The sequence below is a fragment of the Triticum dicoccoides genome, chromosome 7B (genome assembly GCF_002162155.2).
Source record: "Triticum dicoccoides isolate Atlit2015 ecotype Zavitan chromosome 7B, WEW_v2.0, whole genome shotgun sequence".
Lineage (NCBI taxonomy): Eukaryota > Viridiplantae > Streptophyta > Magnoliopsida > Poales > Poaceae > Triticum > Triticum dicoccoides.
In genome coordinates this window covers 287981779-287989352 of record NC_041393.1, presented here as the reverse complement: position 1 = coordinate 287989352, position 7574 = coordinate 287981779, and the positions used below count along the sequence as shown (strand labels likewise).

At 39.2% G+C, this 7574-nt stretch overlaps 1 long non-coding RNA gene across 3 annotated transcripts; it reads right to left on the bottom strand.

Annotated features, from left to right (window-relative positions):
• Window positions 1-2574: 2574 nt before the first annotated feature.
• LOC119338323 lies at window positions 2575-6158 on the bottom strand. 3 transcript variants are annotated; one of them, XR_005163917.1, is made up of 3 exons: window positions 5924-6157; window positions 5597-5801; window positions 2575-3422 (listed from the first exon to the last, which is right to left on the bottom strand). It is a non-coding gene; the product is annotated as an uncharacterized LOC119338323 (long non-coding RNA). The 3 variants fall into 3 exon arrangements; XR_005163916.1 differs by having other exon boundaries at window positions 2575-3129; window positions 3219-3422; window positions 5597-6156; XR_005163915.1 differs by having other exon boundaries at window positions 5597-6158.
• Between the last annotated feature and the right edge of the window lie 1416 nt (window positions 6159-7574).

Genomic DNA, 7574 nt, shown 5'->3' with positions numbered 1-7574 from the left:
TAATTTTCGGATTCACAAATTTTGAGCAAAGCTTCATAAAGATAATCTAGTGCACAAAACTCACTAGCAATTGGTTCATCATAATTGGATCTCTTAAAAAGATTAGCAAGCGGATGGGGATCCATAGATCTTAAGTTCTCTGTTTAGCAATAAATAAGCATCTATTCCAACCAAACGAGCAAACGAAAGGGCAAGCAAAAGAGAGGAGGAGATTGGGAAAGAGAGGGCGAATAAAACGGCAAAGGTGAAGCGGGGGAGAGCAAACGAGAGGCAAATGGCAAATAATGTAAATGCAAGGGAGATGAGTTTGTGATGGGTACTTGGTATGTCTTGACTTGAGCGAAGACCTCCCCGGCAACGGCGCCAGAAATCCTTCTTGCTCCGTCTTGAGCTTGCGTTGATTTTCCTCGAAGAGGAGAGGGTGATGCAGCAAGTGTAGCGTAAGTATTTCCCTCAGTTTTTGAGAACCAAGGTATCAATCCAGTAGGAGGCTCCTCAAAAGTCCCACACACCTACACAAACAAACCGAGAACTCGCAACCAAAGCAATAAAGGGGTTGTGAATCCCTTCACGGCCACTTGCGAAAGTGAGATCTGATAGAGATAGTATGATAAGATAAATATATTTTTGGTATTTTATAATATAGATGCAAAAAGTAAAGATGCAAATAAAAGTAGATTGAAAGCAAATATGATAAGAGATAGACCCGGGGGGCATAGGTTTCACTAGAGGCTTCTCTCGAGATAGCATAAGTATTACGGTGAGTGAACAAATTACTGTCGAGCAATTGATAGAAAAGCGAATAATTATGAGATTATCTAGGCATGATCATGTATATAGGCATCACATCCAAAACAAGTAGACCGACTCCTGCCTGCATATACTACTATTACTCCACACAGCGACCGACTCCTGCCTGCATCTAGAGTATTAAGTTCACAAAGAACAGAGTAACGCATTAAGCAAGATGACATGATGTAGAGGGATAAACTCATGCAATATGATATAAACCCCATCTTGTTATCCTCGATGGCAACAATACAATACGTGTATTTTAACCCTTTCTGTCACTGGGTAAGAACACCGCAAGATTGAACCCAAAGCTAAGCACTTCTCCCATGGCAAGAAAGATCAATCTAGTAGGCCAAACCAAACCGATAATCCGAAGAGACTTGCAAAGATAACTCAATCATACATAAAAGAATTCAGAGAAGATTCAAATATTATTCATAGATAAACTTGATCATAAACCCACAATTCATCGGATCTTGACAAACACACCGCAAAAAGAGATTACATCGAATAGATCTCCACAAGAGAGGGGGAAAACATTGTATTGAGATCCAAAAAGAGAGAAGAAGTCATCTAGCTAATAACTATGCACCCGTAGGTTTGTGGTAAACTACTCACAACTCATCGGAGGGGCAAGGATGTTGATGTAGAGGCCCTCCATGGTCGATTACCCCTCCGGCGGAGTGCCGGCGAAGGCTCCAAGAAGGCATCTCACGGATACAGACTGTTACGGCGGTGGAAATTGTGTTTCGTTGTGCTCCTGGATGTTTTCGGGGTACGTAGGTATATATAGGAAGAAAAACTACGTCGGTGGCCGCCCGAGAGGCCTACGAGATAGGGGGGCGCCCTCCTATCTCGTGGCCGCCTCGGCTGCTTCTTGGCTTGCACTCCAAGTCCTCCGGATCACGTTCATTCCAAAAATCACGCTCCTGAAGGTTTCATTCCGTTTGGGCTCCGTTTGATATTCTTTTTCTTCAAAATACTGAAATAGGCAAAAAAACAGCAATACGGGCTGGGCCTCCAGTTAGTAGGTTAGTCCCAAAAATGATATAAATGTGTAAAATAAAGCCCATAAACATCCAAAAGGGGTAATATAATAGCATGAAACAATCAAAAATTATAGATACGTTGGAAACGTATCAGCGTGTCAGCATTACTGATCCAGAAATGACACTAAAGCACAGAGATCAGACTGTTTGAGGTCTGGTCGCTACATTACTCCCGCTGTCGCCGCTGCTTTGCTCATTTTTCATATGGATGGCAAGGATGCATGAAGACCATCTGTACACATATTCACGTATATGTCTTGCCCTAGAGGCTAGATCCGCCTAATCACTGTGGCCACCGCCACTGCTTTGTTGATGTTGTCATCTAGATGCTGAGGATGCATGAGGACGAGAAAAAACTCTCTGTATTTGTCGCTATTGTTAGGTCTTTGTTTTTCCTAAAAATCTCCTCTCTAATTGTCGATGTTATTAGGCCCCTGTTTTCCTTGTGTTGTTGCCTCAACTTAGCTGCTACAGGTCCAAGATGGTGGACGTCGACGTGCTGTACTCGAGCCTATGAAAAACTGAAAAATTGTCCTTACACGCTTACCTCAGATTCCTCCTAATAGCTAGAAGAATCATCAATCATGGATGTGCGATTACATACACAAATCAATCAGCACTCCGACATGATTCACTTCTTGGAGTGAACCTTTCCGACATGATTCACTTCTTGGAGTGAACCTTTTCGGTTTAAAGACATGCAACCATACAATCAAGTGCTAACTTTATCCAATAGCTCTACTGCAACTTGCTAGGGTCACTACACCGACTATATATCTAAAGAGGGGCGAGTTAGCAAGAGAAGGTGAATAAGATAGATGGAACTGATTTTATTTTTTTAGTTTTGCTTTGTCTTACGCCTTGAACAAGTTAGATGAGAAATTAATCTTTAATCATTAGCAAAACAGAGGTTGTTTCAAATTACTCTGACTATTAGCAAAAATCTATTTTTATATTATATTTAGATCATAATGCATAGATACTGATTGCGTGTTTGTACTAATTTAGCCCTTTCTATTTACTGGATTCAGAAAAAAAATGATGCTATATCTGTTCATGCATACCACCTATTGTTAAATTGTTTACTAGAAAAGACACAGATCTACAGAGAGCTCAACAGCCTATCGCATGCCTTATGTCGGGCTCAACCACGAAGTGTGTGTCGCCTGTGTCCGGCTCGACAACAAGAGCTACAACCTTGACAAGGTCGGCTTCGCCACCAACGATCTCATGGACGCCCAGCCGAGCGTATGCTACGCCGCTCCCTGCTCATGTTCATACTACATACCTATCAAAGGAGATGGCGAAGATCATTTGGTGAAGAACACTTGGTGAAGAATGCTTTGAGAACCACTATGATGGATGATGGACCCGCACCAGTGTACAATCGCCATATTGGTCTTGGCGTCCAGTTCCACTAGGAGAACCACTAGTCAGCGCAACTGGATATTGGAGAACCACTAACCAGGGTGTTTGGATATTGGAGAACCAGACGCACTTGATGTGCATCGGTATGGATCCTCTCAGCATCATCGTCCATGTCTACAATGGTACAGCTCATAGCCCCCGGTCACACCTTCTCTGAAACACAATAGTGCATTATGAAGGTAGTCAGATTGATGCGCGAAATATAGGAACAACTTTCTGTAGCTGGAGACATCAAGTTATGGATTGTGTTTTTATAGTGGCATCATTAGTTACTTATCGGGTTCCTGTAAATTTGTTTGCAACACAACCCATCAGTATGTGGAGAAAAAGAAGTAGCGAACGGGCCACTGTGGTCTAGATAGGAAGGTCAGCATTCTTGAATGGAAGTAAGAAAACTATTGTAAGACTGAGATGCTTAATGTTTGTAGTCATCCATTAGCAGATCAGGTGTGGTTAGAAAATGTTTTAAATCTTCCACGCTTGTCTACAATGGTACAACTCATAGCCCTCGGTCACACCTTCTCTAAAACAAAATAGTGCATTATGAAGGTAGTCAGATTGATGCGCGAAATATAGGAATAGCTTACTATACTTGGAGACATCAAGTTATGGATTGTGTTTTTATAGTGGCATCATTAGTTACTTACCGGGTTCCTGTAAATTTGTTTGCAACACAACCCATCAGTATGTGGAGCAAAAAGAAGTAGCGAACGGGCCACTATGGTCTAGATAGGAAGGTCAGCATTCTTGAATGGAAGTAAGAAAACTATTGTAAGACTGAGATGCTTAATGTTTGTTGTCATCCATTAGCAGATCAGGGTGTGGTTAGAAAATGTTTTAAATCTTCCACGCTTCTGCTATTTCTAGACGTCATTGATTAATTCCAATCTGTCAATGCATAAAGCTTTAGCCCCTTGGGACATAATATATGTCATTTCGTACAATTTAGGCAATAGAATATTCGCTTAGAACAAAGATTGATCAGGTAATCTCATCAGTTTTTAATATGATGTGACAAGATGCTTGAAATCCTGAAACTTCAGTGTCTTATCTTCAGTCTGTAAAGTCAATTTTGTGTTTTCTATAACAGATGATTGTGTGTCTTCAACTTTTCAGGCAACAGTGTTATGTTTGACGACAGTGTTATCTTCAGGCATGGAGAACTTCAACGACAAGTTTGCTGAAAAGTATATGCCTAATTACCAAGGTAGGTACTCGACCATAACACTGTAGGTATATATCTCTATTTTCTTGCATGTAGTGATGGATACTACATACGAGGTACTCGACGGTATATCAGATAACAAGAGAAAATAGACTATAGATAAGCGTGTTGTGCACGCCCAGCTTGCAAATGCATTTTGCATGTATGCGTAAGTTAGTAGGTTATCAGAGTAAGTAGAGAATGGAATATATGTAAGACCATCAGTATACATGCTTCTTCTTGACTACGTATGTGGTTGTTGATGTGTACTATTCTATAAATGATTTATTTATCTTATTGCCTCCTTTTCAATAATGATTTATTTCTCTTATTGCCTCCTTTTCAAGATATTTTTTTAACCCGGGGAACAACATGGCCCTACTGTATAATTCATTTTCAAGAACTGCTTATGGTCTTAATACAAGTGCGTATCTATGTAAGCCTCGCAATTTCAGTGGTAACCTACTAATTATTTATTATTTGTCCCATATTTGTACTAGCATATACAATGTACTTTGTTTCGTTCCTTTGTAGATTAATGGTACCTTATCTCATCAACACACTGCCTGATGGCATAAGTGATACATTGAGCAACCATAGCAGATGAACATGACGTACATGTTTTAGTTCGCGGCATTTCTAAGGATGCTATAAGTCAACAAGGTAAAAATAGACAAAAAAAAGTACTCGAATGACATGCTTAAAGTTAGAAAAAAACTAAAATTTCAAAAAAATTCACTAAAGTAATTGTGATGAATTAAATCTAAATATTATTAGTAATTTATATTGACATTTAGTGGATTTCCATACTTCTTTATGTGAGCAAAGTTAGATTATATGATCCAACGTTTTGGGTTTGCAACTTTGCATTGGTATGTCTGCTCACACATATACTTACATTTTTACAATTTCACTAACTTATTACTGTAGTATCTACGTCATTCAACAATTATTGAGCACTTCAAAAGAATCACATGTTTTTCCAAAATTTGAAAGAAAAATAATGAAACATTTACCACTAATAGGTCTTTCCTTAATTACGTTATATTAGTTGAACCGCACAAACACATGAAAATGTTAAGAAAAAGGGAAAATATCAGTCAAGAAAAGGAAGAAGGGGGACCTGCAGGGCAGACTTTCAACTTTGGAGATTGTTGACGCCGTGGGGGATGACGACGACGTGCCCGACTACCTCGAGCGGGAATACAAACAATGTGTCTGCCTTGCGCACTTGGGGAAGACAATGTCGCCGGCATCCTAATACTCAAGCTGGATCCAAGCGAGGCTACAGGAGACGAAATCCACGCCCAAATCAACTGTACGGACGCCTACAATAACGGCACTTTGCAGATGAATGATCACGCCTCCTCCTTGCTGCGGCTAATCTTTCGGCCCTACTATCCATCGCCATTCAAAATCCAAGGAGACCGAGGCATATGAGGGACCATACCAGCCGCCGTCGACGGATACACTATGGAAGCACCATTTGCGGGGGTGGCTGCAGGTGAGCATGAACAACAGAGTTGATGGGAGCTATTCGGCAGCAGCAATTTTGGAGTGACCAGAGAGATTGGGGAAAGGAGAAAGGGGATCGGGCTAGAGGAACATCTCGCTGTGTGAGTGCGAAAGAAGAATTGAGAAGTCAAGAAGAGTACAGAATGGGAAAGTGAAGAAACAGCCTGGTGGGACCCATTAAACCAATGACGTTTTGTGCATGTAGTAGAGTGCACACTATGAGAGCAAACTATATAACGTGAAAATGTAAGCCACCGTTTGTACTGTTGACTGCACGTGTCTTAACTTATCTCTAATATAATCATGGAAGCAAATACCTACCAAGAAATTTTTCATGGATGTGTATATTATATAAATATAAATCATTTATGTACAAAAATCACTAAAAATAATACATCAATCTTCAACAACATTACCAAATTTATCCATGACTACCCGGAAACAATCAAAACTATTAACCTTGTGTTTACGAAAATAAAAAAATTAAGCAACACGACAAAAACATCAAAGAAATGATAAATATAAAATTTGAACAATGCATATAAAAGTTGTTTATACACCATGAATAATTAGCGAGTAAATGACGATGGGACAACATATATATTATATAAATAAAAAACACAAATATATCAAAGACAAAATTATGATGATCGCACAAGGATTATATTTGTAAATGTTAACACAGTAGGTTCGAAAAGTTCTTTGGACAAATCAAATATTTTGTTGTCACCATTAAACTTTGTAAAATCCTAGCCCGCGCATCGAGCGGACCATTGTGCTAGTTATATATATAACTTTTGGCCTCGCAAAGGAGAAAGTATCGCTCAAGCTTGGGGGAGGCTTAAGTCAATGTTATATTCATGCCCCAATCATGAGCTCTCAAGAAAAATTATTATTCAAAAAAATTATGCTCGGCTTTCTCTCAATAATCGCTCCATGCTCGATACTTCTTGTACTGATTCTTTTATGATGAAGACTATTGAATTCAAATGGGATTTATTGGAAAGAATTAAACGCAACTCTAAAGATTGGAAACTCGATGAAGGTAAGGAGTCAGGTATAACACCTAAGTTTGATTGTGTTAAATCTTTTATGGATACCGATGATTTTCGTGAATTTAGCACTAAATATGGACTTGACTTTGAGATAGTAGTTTCTTTCTATGAATCATTTGCTACTCATGTTGATCTCCCTAAGGAGAAGTGGTTTAAATATCATCCTCCCATTGAAGTAAAAGTAGTAGAACCCATTAAAGTTGAAGAAAAGACTATCACTTATAATGTTGATCATGTTGTTCCTACTGCTTATATTGAGAAACCACCTTTTCCTGTTAGAATAAAGGATCATGCTAAAACTTTAACTGTGGTTCGTAAAAGTAATGCTAGAACACCTACACCCCCTGAGCAAATTAAAGTTGAACCTAGTATTGCTATGGTTAAAGATCTCTTGGTCGATAATATTGATGGGCATGTTATTTACTTCTGTGATGAAGCTGCTAGAATTGCTAGGCCCGATACTAAAAATAAACATAGACTTGTGGTTGGCATGCCTGTTGTTTCTGTTAAAATAGGAGATCATTGTTATCA